This window comes from Mobula birostris, chromosome 3, assembly GCF_030028105.1.
Source record: "Mobula birostris isolate sMobBir1 chromosome 3, sMobBir1.hap1, whole genome shotgun sequence".
NCBI classification, from domain to species: Eukaryota; Metazoa; Chordata; class Chondrichthyes; order Myliobatiformes; family Myliobatidae; genus Mobula; species Mobula birostris.
In genome coordinates this window covers 227653734-227667088 of record NC_092372.1, presented here as the reverse complement: position 1 = coordinate 227667088, position 13355 = coordinate 227653734, and the positions used below count along the sequence as shown (strand labels likewise).

Here is a 13355-nt window from a genome sequence, read left to right as displayed (position 1 = left end):
ATAGGCTTTTCCCACTGAGGTTGGGTGAGGCTAGAACTAGAGGTCATGGAGTAAGGGTGAAAGGTGAAATATTTAAGGGAGGAGGTATTTTCACTGACTGGGTGGTGAGTGTGTGGAATGAGCTGCCAGTGGATGTAGGTTTGATTGCAACGTTTAAGAGAGGTTTGGGTAAGTACATGGATGGAGTGATATGGCCTGGGTACAGGTTGATGGGATTAGGCAGGGTAACAGTTCAGCATGGACTAGATGGGGCAAAGGACCTGTTTCTGTGCTGTAGTGTTCTATGACTCTATGTTGGGACCGTTGTTGCACACACTATGAAGTGTTGTTCAACAACTGTTGAGTCTCTGAAAGGACCTTGCCTGAAGTGAGTTGATTATGTGACAGATAGTGAAGAAGCTTGTAAAAGGATACTACAGGAGAGGGGTTAGTTGTAGATGTGAGCAGAAACATGGCAGATGGAGTTTATCCAGGTGGCATAGTAACAAGGTTAGCATAACTTTACAATGCCATTGACCCAGGTTCAATTCCCACTGTTTCTGTAAGGAGTTTGTACACTCTCTCCATTACTGCGTGGATTTCCCCTGGGTGCTCTAGTTTCCTCCCTCATTCCAAAGACCTGCTGGTTAGTAGGTTAATTTGTCACATGGCTATAATTGGGTGTCGTGGGCTCGTTGAGCCAGAAAGACCCGTTACCAAGCTGTATCTCCAAATAACAAAGAAAATAAACTGTAAGATATTGCAACTTGGGAAGTCAAGTGTAAAGGAAAGTATGCAATAAATGGCAAGATCCTTGGGAGTATTGAGTACAGAAGAATCCTGGGATGCAAGTCCATAGCTTCTTGAAGTAGTAACAGAAATGGGTAAAGTGGTTAATGATATACTTGCCTTCACTGGCCCTGGCACTAAGTATAAGAGTCAGGAAGTCACTTTTAGCCACATAAATCTTTGGTTAGGCCACATCTGGAGTGCAGTGTGCATTTCTGGTCGCCCCATTACAGGAAGGATGTGGAGGCTTTGGAGAGGTTCACCAGGGTTTTTCCTGGATTAGGGAGTGTTATCTATAAGGAAAGGTTTTCTCTGGAGTCAGAGACTGGGGGCAACGTGATAGAAGTTTATAAAATGTTGTGTTCACCAGAGAGGATAAACAGGCAGTGTAGGGACTCTAATTTCATTAGGCAGAATTCTTAAGGGTTAAGTTTGCCCTATATGTTAAGTGTTACGTTGTATGCTATTATGTTTTGGGGGTGGGGCATTTACATATATATATTAAGTCGCCATTTGTCGGCGGTTTCAATAAAGTGTACGTTAGAAGTAATTGCACTCATGCCGATTTTTGTTGGCACTCCGACGTTGGTGACCTCGATGCTCCTCGGGACGTTCCGGAGTGATTTCGCTGGCTTTACAATCATGACTGCAAACGCTATTGCTCTTAAGCTCCCTGAATTCTGGCAGGAACATGCTGCCATTTGGTTCACTCAAGCAGTGCAGGGAATCTGGCAAGCTGACACGAAATATTAAGTTGTCACAGCATTAGACAGCTCTACGGCGACCAGGGTGATGAGCATCCTACAGCACCTCCGGAAGTCAGCAGGTACAAGACTCTTAAGCAACTCCTTCTAGGACTTCCAAACTTTCTATGTCTGGACGTGCCTGTCGGCTCCTCTCACTGCCTGACTTAGGCAACTCCAAGCTGTCAGAGTTGATGGACCACATGTTGGCTCTCCTTGGCAGACATCAGCCATGTTTCCTCTTCAGAGAGCTTTTTCTGCAACAACTACCAGGCGAGCTGCGGTTGGCTCTGGCAGGCTCTCCCCTCAAAGACCTGCAGGCTCTAGCGAGAGAGGCTGACAAGGTGTTTTCCATCACCAAGAGGGCCCGTACGACCATATGGCTGGGTGACTTCGCTACCTAGCCGCCACCTTATCATGAGATGATCGCCACAGCTCAGCAATGGTCTCCCACCCTGTGTCCCTACCTTGCGAGGTTTGGGCTGAGAGCTAAGAAGTGCCGCCCAGCCTGTGGGTTCAAGGAGTCGGGAAACAGAATAGCTGGCACCCGATAGCTGCTGTGGGCTTCAGCAGATCAGGCAGTTTGTTGTTCATTACAGCCTCTGTTTCCTCTGTGGCACAGGCACTCAGGTGAGCGTCCTGATCACATCTAAACTGGACATACGAACTGTGAAATATGGGCCGTCTCTCAAGGCTGCAAATGGCAGCGCCATCTGAATCTTTGGTAAGCATGAGATGGCATTGTGCTTCAACAGGCAGAAGTTCAGCTGGAATTTTGTGTTGGCAGCAGTGTCTACACCCCTTTTGGGGGCCGACGTCCTCTGCACCAACAGTCTTCTCATTGATGTCCAGAATCGGGGCCTTGTCAACGCAGAGACTTTCTGCTCCCTCTCTGGCATACCCAGCCCCACCGGAACTTCAGAGTTCTCCAGCCTCTGACGACTTCCTCTGGCCCCTTGCTGAGCTCCCAGACCTGACTGAGCCAACCTTCTCCTCCACCACCACTATGCACAGGATGAAGCACCACTGCCCGCCCTTTCACGCCCATGCCAGGCGCCTCGACCCGGAGAAGCTAGCCATCGCTTAGGCTGAGTTGGAGCACCTGGGCATGATCGGGAGTCCAGCAGTCCCCCCCTGCTCTCCACATTGTGTGAAAACCCCAGGGTGGAGGGTGTCAAACTGCACTGGACCATGGCTTATCACCCTCAACGATCTGTGTGAGCGGTTCCACCGTTCAATGAAGGCTGCCCTCCATGCCTCAGTGACGTTGTTGGGTGGACAGACTGCCGTGGGTCACGTTGGGCCTGGGGACGGCCCCTTTTCTGCAATTTGTTTTCGGGCAAGCCCTGTGGGTGCCGGGAGAGTTTCTCCCAACATCCACTGTCTCGTGGTCTGCTTCGCAACAGCGGTCAGCTTTTATGGACAGCGCCGAAACCTTCGCTCCGGTGTCCATGGCGCAGCTTGGCCTGCCGTGGTCGCACCTGTTGCCGGGTCTGTGGGAGGCGCTGTGTTTGTCCGTCAGGATGGCCATCGGCATCCCCTGTGGCTGCCTTATGACGGCCCGTTCCGCGTGCTGGAAGCAGGGAAAAGTTTTTACACTGGACTTTGGAGGCATCCCAGACAATGTTCCTGTGGATCGTCTCGAGCTTGCCCTTATGGACCGGGACTCTCTGGTGCAAGTGGCACAGCCCCCGCAGCGGGGCCACCCTCCCACCTCCAGGCCTTCTGACACTGACCATTCTTCCTCCCCGGCATTGCTCATGAAGGCAGGACAAGGAGTAGGTTCGGCCGAGTTTTGTGGGGCCTGCTTGCTTGATTTTGTCTGCTAGGGTGAATTTTGGGGGAGCGTGTGTAGGGACTAGGGACTCCTTAATTTCATTAGGCAGAATTCAGTCAGACTGTTAATTCCACTGTGTATATTATGTGTTAGGTTGTACATTATTATGCTCGGAGGGCGGTGCTTTTATATATCGCCATTTGTTGGCAGTTTCAGTAAAGTGTACGTTGAAGTAATTACACTCGTGTCGATTTTTGTCGACACTCCTACAGCAGCATCTTTTACCAGGGTTGAAATGTTAAATACTGGAGGGCATGTTAAAGTGAGAGGGGGAAAGTTAGTCTGGGGTCATGTTGTTTTACACAGAGAGTGGTGGGCGCCTGAAATGTGATTCCAAGGGTGGTGGTGAAAGCAGAGACGATGGAGGCATTTACACGGGTGCATGAGCACGTAGGGAATGGAAGGATATGGATCACGTTCAGCAAGACAGGTTTAGTTTCATGGCCGGCACGTTGTAGGCTGAAGGGTCTGTTCCTGTGCTGTACTGATCTATTTGGGAGATGAATTTGGTGAGGTGCAGTAAAGCAGGGAAAAGAGGGAACTTGTCAATAGACGTTTTAAAGGTAGCAGACTGATCAATAAGGGGGTTAAGAAAACATTTAGGACATAGAATAGTACAGGCCCATCGGTCCACAGTGCTGTGCCAACCTTTTAACCCGTTCCCACATCATCATCATTGTCATTGTGTGCCATGACGTAGGTGATCACGGTCTATGACCGAGATTGTTCTTGGCAAATTTTTCTACAGAAGTAGTTTGCCATTTCCGCCTTCTGGGCAGTGTCTATACAAGATGGGTTCCCAGCCATTATTGATATTGGTACTCTTCAGAGATTGTCTGCCTGGTGTCAGAGGTCACATAACCAGCTGCTCACATGACCATCCACCAGCTAGTCCTGTGGCTTCACATGACGCTGATCGGGGGCTAAGCAAGTGCTACACTCTATACAAGGGTTACCTGCAGGCTAGCAGAGGGCAGGAGCACCTTACATCTTCAGTAGAGACGTATCTCGACCCTGTCACCCAGCTCCCACATTGGCCTCTGTTTTTCTATCGTCCATGTGCATATCTCAGAGTCTCTTAAATGTCCTTAATGTACCTGCCTTTATCACCACCCCGGCAGGGTGTTCCACATATCCACTGTTCACCATGTAAAATAACCTACCTGTGACAGCTGAACTGATCACACAAACTACAAACTCACTTTCAAGGACTCTTCAACTCGTTCTCAGTATTATTGCTTTTATTTATACAATTTGTCTTCTTTTGAACATTGTTTATTTATCAGTCTTTGTTTATGTAAATGCCTGCAAGAAAATGAATCTCAAGTTAGTATATGGTGACGTTCAAAGTCAGTTTTATCGAAATTTTATTGAAGCTCCTTTATGTATACAAACCCTGAGATTCGTTTTTTGCGGACATACTCATTAAATCTAATAACCATGACAGAATCAATGAATAATACATTCTTCATACTAAATTTTCTTCGTTTATGGCTTTGATAAAGCCAGAACACAGGGTTAATGACAGGATTCTTATCAGTGTGCAAGAACAGAGAGATCTCGGGCTCCATGTCCATAGATCCCTCAGGGTTGCAGCGAAAGTTGACAGAATTAATAAGAAGCCATATGTGTTTTGGCCTTCGTTAGCTGAGGCATTGAATCCAATCACACAAAAATTATGCCCAGTCGCCTTAAAAATTCCTCCAATCACCTCAAAATAAAATTATTTGGGGTGCTTTTCTATTATTAACCAAAGAATAGAACAGGACAATTATACTGGAACTGCATGCAGAGCTAGTTAGGCCACAGCTTTTGTTCTGTGTATAGCTGTAGCCACCATATTACAGGGTAGGTGTGATTGTACTGGAAAGGGTGCAGGGGAGATTTAGAAGAATATTACCGGGACTGGAAAATTTCAGCAACAAGGTCAGATGGGATAAGCTATGCCTGTTTTCTTTGGAACAGTGGAGTTGGAGACAATACTTAATTGAGGTGTATAAAATTGAGGGGCCCAGATAGTCAAATAGGAAGACTTCTTTCTTCAGAGACCTCAGTAACCAGGAAGGTAGATTTAAAGTAATTGGTAGAAGGGTGAGTGGGGGATGACAAGAGCACTTATTTGGGCGTCTGAAACTTGCTGCCTAAAAAGTGGTAGAGGATTGCAAGGAACCCCATGCAAGGCTTATTGAGAAATTAAGGAGGCATGGGATCCAAGGGGACATTGCTTTGTGGATCCCGAACTGGCTTGCCCACAGAAGGCAAAGAGTGGTGCCTCAGGGATCTGTTCTGGGACCCTTACTCTTTGTGAATTTTAGAAATGACCTGGATGAGGAAGTGGAGGAATGGGTTAGTAACTGATGACACAAAGGTTGGAGGTGTTGTGGATGGTGTGGAGGGCTGTCAGAGGTTATAGCGGGACATTGATAGGATGCAAAACTGGGCTGACAAGTGGCAGATGGAGTTCAACCCAGATAAGTGTGAAGTGGTTCATTTTGGTAGATCAAATATGATGACAGAATATAGTATTAATGGTAAGACTTTTGGCAGTGTGGAGGATTAGAGGGATCTTGGGGTCCGAATCCAAAGGACATTCAAAGCTGCTGCACAGATTGACTCTGTGGTTAAGAAAGCATACGGTGCATTGGCCTTCATCAATCATGGGATTGAGTTTAGGAGCCAAGAAGTAATGTTGCAGCTATACGGGACCCTGATCAGACCCCACTTGGGAGTACTGTGCTCAGTTCTGGTCACCTCACTACAGGAAGGATGTGGAAGCCATAGAAAGGGTGCAGAGGAGATTTACAAGGATGTTGCCTGGATTGGTGAGCATGCCTTATGAGAATAGCTTGAGTGAACTCGGCCTTTTCTCCTTGGAGTGACGGAGGGTGAGAGGCGACCTGACAGAGGTGTATAAGGTGATGAGGGGCATTGATCGTGTGGATAGTCAGAGGCTTTTTCCCAGGGCTAAAATGGCCAGCACGAGAGGGCATAGTTTTAAGGTGCCTGGGAGCAGGTACAGAGGAGATGTCAGGGGTAAGTTTTTTTACGCAGAGTGGTGAGTGCGTGGAATGGGCTGCCGGCAGCGGTAGTGGAGGCGGATACGATAGGGTCTTTTAAGAGACTCCTGGACAGGTACATGGAGTTCAGAAAAATAGAGGGCTATGGGTAACCCTAGGTAATCTCTAAGGTAAGGACATGTTCAGCACAGCTTTGTGGGCCGAAGGGCCTGTATTGTGCTCTAAGCTTTCTATATTTCTGTGTTTCTAGGATTGAACTCATCATGGTTAAACACTACTTGGATCTTCAGAGCAGAAGACGTAGGAGCAGAATTAGGCTATTTGGCCTATAGAGTCTGCTCCATGTTCCATCCTAGCTGATTTATTACCCCTCTCAATTCTATTCTCTTGCCTTCTCCCTGTAACCTTTGACACACTGACTAATCAAGAACCTATTATTAACCTCTACTTTCAATAAACCCAATGATTTGGCCTCCACAATCACCTGTGGCAATGAATTCCATAGATTCACCACCCTCTGGCTAAAGAAATTCCTCATAATCTCTTTTCGAAAATTGACATCCTTCAACTCTGAGACTGTGCTCTCTGGTTCTAGACCAGGGTTCTGTGACAGATCATGATTTTTAAAAATAAATACCGCTTTTTGAGCTGCAGGATGTGCAATGCTAGCACTCGCAGTGGTGGGCAGTGACCGATCAGCCTTGTTAGCAATTCGTTAGAGTTCTTTCAGCCCAGTGTGGCAGTGCACACTAGAACTGTGTTTATTTCATTGAGTCCATTCTCAGTTTTTGACGTGAGGTAGGGGAGGCCGGTGATATTTGGTGAGCAGTATATTGCAGAGAAGGGAGGACGGTAGGCTGATAATTGGTGAGCGCTGTATTGTACGAGGGGTGGTGATGGTATGCTGATGGTGAGTGTTGTATTGCACAGAGGAGGACGGTAGGCTGATAATTGGTGAGTGCTGTATTTCATGGAGGGGTGGACGATAGGCTGATAATTGGTGAGTGCTGTATTGCATGGAGGGGTGGACGGTAAGCTGACGAGAAGCATGAAGGGGGTTTTCCGAGCATTGAATGGACTCGCCCAACTTGGGCTGTGTCATCAGCTCTCCCTCCTGAGTTACCTCCCTCATCTTCCTTTGACACGCCACTGACTGACTTATGGGAGCGAACTAACTACCAGTAGTAGAAAGTTGGAGGGAAATTTTCATTCTAAAGAAGGAACTTTGACATGCCGCAACTCAGCTGCTGGTGTCCCACTTTGCTGTTATTGTAAGTATTACAAAAGGTGGATTGTGTAAATTAGAAGTGAGTTGTATTGTGAAGCTTTCATATTTTGTGCTGTTTTCTTTAATCAACGTAAAAAACAAGCACAGGTTTCACATGCTAGGTCTATATTTGAGCCTGATCACCTTACTTAGTAAGAAAATGTTTTGTTCAAAGTCTTGTGTAAAAGTGTGTCTTAGGCTACATTTTTATTCATATTGCTTTGGCTTATAGTTTCTAGTAACTTTACTATTCAACATTGCCAATAAATTTTCATGTTATAAAATCAATTTACAACCTTTCTTTAAATTAAATCTACTAAACCTAACTTTAGAAAAATTAAATCTCAATTTGGATTAAGCTAGTTATTTAATAGAAACTTATTATGTTTACCTTATGAATTTTTAAGATTTATGAAAGGGAAAGAAAAAGATTTAATTTCAAGAAAGGTAAGCTGAGCTTAACTACCTATTTTTTTTCAAGCAAAGTTGGCTAAAAATTCATTCTCTACTCAAAAGAGCATTGACATTATTTTTGGATTATATCTACAGCTTACTGATCTCGCTAGCGGACTGTGAGCTGTAGAATCATTTTTACGCAGGGTTTCCCTGAGACCTGAAAATTATTTCAAAGGTTCCTCCAGGGCAAAAGGGTTGAAAAAGGCTGCTCTAGACTCTCCCACTAAAGGAAACGTCCTCTCCACATCCACTCTATCCAGGCCTTTCAATATTAAATAGGTTTCAATGAGATCCCCCCTCATTCTTCTAAACTCTGACAAATACAGGCCCAGCATTTGCTGGTCACAGCTCAAGTTTACTTCACCTGTGATCTACATACCAGTACGAGAATGTTGATCAGCTTGAGTTATTTATCGACCCATCAACCAGCATCGAAGCAGTGGCCAGAGTGGATTGCTTCTTGTTTGAACTGTTCCCTGATTTTAATTGCACAGCTTGGAAGGTGCCTTCCTCTCTTCCTCAAAGTTCAAAGTATAAATTATTATCAAAGTACATATATGTAACCATGTACAACCCTGAGATTTATTGTCTTGTGGGCAGACTCAGTAAATCCATAGAATAATAACTATAACAGAATCAATGAAAAACAGCGCCAACTTGGGCATTGAACCAGTGTGCAAAAAACAACAATATAAATAATAAATAAATAAGCAATAAATCAAGAACATGAGATGAAGAGTCCTTGAAAGTGAATCCATGGGTTGTGGGAACATTTCAATGATGGATAAGTGAAGTTGTCCCCTCTGGTTCCTGAGCCTGATGGTTGAAGGTTAATGACAGTTGCTGAAGCTGTTGATGTGAGTTCTGAGGCTCCTGATGACAGCAGCGAGAAGAGAGTGTGGCTTGGGCCTGGGTTGAGGGGTCCCTGGTGATAGATGCTGCTTTCCTACCTCAGCGTTTCACGTGATTGTGCTTAGTGGTTGGAGGGGGGGGTTTACCCGTGATGGACTGGGCTGTATCCACTGGCATTTGTAGGATTTTTCATTCAAGGGCATTGGTGCTTCCATTCCAGGCTGAGATGTGGCCAGTCAATATACTCTCCACCACTCACCTGCCTATCACCTTTCTCTGGTGCCCCTCCTCCTTTCCGGTCTCCCATGGTCCACTGTCCTCTCCTTTCAGATTCCTCCTTCAGCCCTTTTCCTCTTCCACCTAACACTCTGCAGTTACTTCCTTCTTTTACCTTCCCCCAACTCACCTACCCTGCCACCCTCCCTCTCTCCTATCACTGCCAGCTTGTACTCCTTCCCCTCCTCCCACCTTTTCTGGCATCTCTCCTCTTTTTCTTTCCAGTCCTGATGAAGGGTCCCGACCCTTCGTTCCCTTCCATGGATGCTGACTGAGCTGCTGAGTTCCAGCGTTTTGTGTCTCTTCCTTTGCTACTTAGTTCTGATAGTTTATCTTCAATTTATTGCCAAGCACGTACCTGTTGACTAATTGACTGATGGAAATAATTTTCCCAATTGACTATTTTAGAATATTTGCTTGCTCTGACTTCTTCTGTCAGATCAGTGATTTTCATTGTGTACTGTCCCTGTGAATTAACTCACTCACTGTTTTCATTTCATGCCTGACACTTGGGGTGAATTAGTGCATTCAACTGTTGCAGTGCAGATGTCTGTCACTAGAGGCTGTTGGAGAGCTTTGAAAGTACAAGGTGACATCCTCAGCTTTGGTAACGTTAGTAAGCTCATTTTTTCTCAGCTCAACATGCAGAGGCTTTCCTCTGTTGCGTTTGCTCCTGACTTCCCGTCCAAAACTGCCATCACATTAATCTTCCATTCTCACTATCAGTCTTCTTCTCTCATGTTACTACCTGGGAGTTAAATGTCTCTCCATAATTATACTGTAGTTGAGGTGGGATTGTGATCGTGCCTACTCACGATCTCTCTACAACAATGGCCTTCCACCCAAGTAGCTAGCCTCCTCTGTTCCCTCCCGATCTTTCCGTCAGTGCTGGGGCTTGAATTTCATATGCTAGTGCCATCGTCAATTAATTGGACTCACTCATTCCTCAATCTGGTGTACAAGGGGGACAGCATGGCACCTATCACCACGCCGTTCTGAAGTCTGAACAAAGAAATGCCATTTTTATACAGAATTGGATAGGAGTTATGGATATTGACCATTTGGTATCTTTATTCACAATACCGGTGTTAAAAGTCAATAGACACTACAAGCTAACAACAGAAGATACTTGAAAGTCAAAGTTTCAGAGTACATTTATTATCAATGTATACAGTATACAACCCTGAGACTTGTCTTCTTGTAGACAGCTACAAAACAAAGAAACAATATACAACCCCTGTAAAGAAAAACCCCACACAATAAACTCATCAAATACCTAAAAAAAGAACAAATTGTGCAAACAACAAAAAATGAGCAAATAACACACAGAACATTGAACATCAAACTGCAGGGTCCTCGAAAGTGGCTGCATGCCACAGTCGTAGACTATTTGCAAGATGGCGCCAGCTCACAGAACTACTAAATACTTTGAAATTAGTACGGTAATTGTCCCTTAGTTGGTATGTGTGCCCTGAATTCCTTCTGATATATTATCTTGTTCCTGTATGCAAAAGGCTCTGGTTCCCTGCTGTGCAAAGGGAAGCTATGCTCTTCAAAGACCTGTTTTGCCTGGACGTTATCTTAACCTTTAATCAGAGTTCACAGTTCAATCCTGATGCTGTCTGTATCACGATCCCCATGTGAACCATGTGGGTTTCCTTCGGGTGCTCCGGTTTCCTATCGTTCAAAGATTTATGGGTTAGTAGGGTATAGGTCACTGTGAATTGTGCTTTGATTAGGCTAAAGTTGAATAGGGGGGTTGCTGGGTAGAGCGGCTTGTTGGGCCAGGATGGCCTCCTGTTCCACGCTGTATCTCTAAATAAAATAAATAAAAATAAAAATGACGACGCTTTATGTTGTCAGAACATTGAGACTGAAGGTTGAGATAAAGGAGTGTTGCTGATCTTGTTCAAAGAGGTCGGTTTTAAATATAAGGAGAGAGGCGTAGCCGCTGGGTGGTGAGTATGTAAGGAAGGCAAGATATGGACACGTGCTGGATTTGGGGAGGCTTGTGCGGCTACAGAAGACTCCACAGGGAAAAAGAAGCAATGCTGTTCAGGAATTTCAACAGGTAGATGAGAATTTCAGATGTAAGGCCGTGGGGGACCTTGTAGCTGTGGAGGTCAGTGAGGAATAGACATGGGCCCTGGTTCAAGCACTGGCACTCAAGCTCTGGCAACACACACAAAATGCTGGAGGAACTCAGCACATCAGGTAGCATCTATGGAAAAGAGTAAATGGTCAGTGTTTCAGGCCGAGGCCCTTCGTCAGGGCCCGGATGTCCTGATGAAGGGTCTTGACCCGAAACGTTGACTGTACTCTCTTCCGTAGATGCTGCCTGGCCTGCTGAATCCCTCTAGCATTTTGTGTGTGTGACATAATTTTAAGGTGATTTTAGGAAAATATAGGGGGAATATCAGAGGTAGGTTTTTATATGCAGCAGAAGTGTGTAACCGATTGCCAGGGGTGGTGGTAGAGGCAGATACATTAGGGACATTTAAAATAACCCTTAGATAGGCAATTGGATGAAAGAAAAGAAATGTGGGAGGGAAGTTTCCATAGCAAGACCAGGGATGAGGGACCGGAGCTGCTGGGATTGTTCTCCACAGAGCAGAGAAGTCACAGGGTACAAGGTGGCAACTATATTGGTGTTTGAGACTGAGCAAGACAGAAAGGAAGCAAGCTGCTAAATGGGATTAAGTGTCCCCTCGATCTCTGCTCAGTGGAAAGCAATCCTGAAAGATGAGAAACAGCTCCAGGAAGAAGAAGAAGAAGAAGGGTTGGTAACTAGAAGACATGAATTTGAAGTGACTTAAGGTAAAGCAAACAAGAAGATTTCTGTTTATTGTGACAACACAGCAAGTTCACCAGATCCGGAAAACAGAGCTTGAACTAGTGATGGTATTTGATTCAGTACTAACTTTCTGAAAGGAAATGGGGTTGTCCATCAATAGGGAAAACATTTCTCGGAATTTGAGCAGGAGGGGGAAGGGCGGGGATGCAGAACTAATTAAAAATGGTACCAGCACAAGTGGGATGTGCTGAGTGGCATTTTGTGTCAGTCAGTTCTCAGGCACCGATTGTGGCTAGGCAGTCACAGGGTGCAAGGTGGCAACTATGTTGGTGTTTGATACTGAGCAAGACAGCGAGGAGGAAAGCTGCTTATCACAGGGAGAGAAAGACAAGTAGGTAGAGCTGAGTCCACAGCCAGATCTTATGGTGCAGCGGGCTCAACGAGCCTCGTGGCCAGCTGCTGCTCCTGCTCCTGCAAACAGGCATTTTGCACTGAGGTTGGATGGGACTACAACCAGAGTTCATGGGTTAAGGGTGAAAGGTGAAATGTTTAAGGGGAACCTCTTCACTCAGAGGGTGGTGAGAGTGTGGAATGAGCTGCCAGCACAACTGGTGGATGCGAGTTAGATTTCAACAGTTTAAAAAAAAAATTTGGATAGGTACATGGATGCAAGGGATATAGAAGACTGTGGTCCATGTGCAGGTCGATGAGACTAGGCAAACTAATGTTTTGGCACAGACTAGATGGGCTGAAGGGCCTGCTTCTGTGCTGTAGACTCCATGTAGAGGAACACTCGAAGTGTCTGTCCATATATTACTGAAGGTAATGTAGTCAAAGAGCATGGGGTACCTTCCCGTTTTAACCGAGGTACAGAATGTACAAGTGGTGAAGGTGGTCTTGAGTTGATTGCCTCAGCTAGAGTAAGGATCGTGGTACTGGTTGTCATAGGAACAATGACAGCACCAGAAGGTCTGGAAAGGTGTTCCTGGCGTGTACGAGTCATAGCCGAGATTGGTAAATCTCCTCTTGGCCCCCCTTTCTCCAAAGTCAAGTGTGTAAAGATTTGAAGGCCCAGATGAGTTGGAAAGGGAAGGACTTCCAAGGGCTAAGAACAAATTTAAGTTAATAGTTAGAAATATTTGGAATGTGTGGCGACACTTACTGTGTGTTGGTTGTTAACGCAAATGGCAATTTTCACTGTATGTTTTGATGTGCATGTGATGAATAAATGTAAATATATTCTATCTCTGAAAATGATTAGAAGGGAGGAGAAATCTTGTCACATAAAGAGAGGTGAAAGTCTGGAAATGATGGTGTAGACAGAAGATTCCATCACATTAGTAAT

The 13355-nt window shown here is 45.4% G+C and overlaps 1 protein-coding gene across 1 annotated transcript in view; it reads left to right on the top strand.

Moving 5' to 3' along the window:
- bop1 (BOP1 ribosomal biogenesis factor) overlaps positions 1-13355 on the top strand; it is a 244425-nt gene that overhangs the window by 172832 nt on the left and 58238 nt on the right. The window lies entirely within an intron of this gene.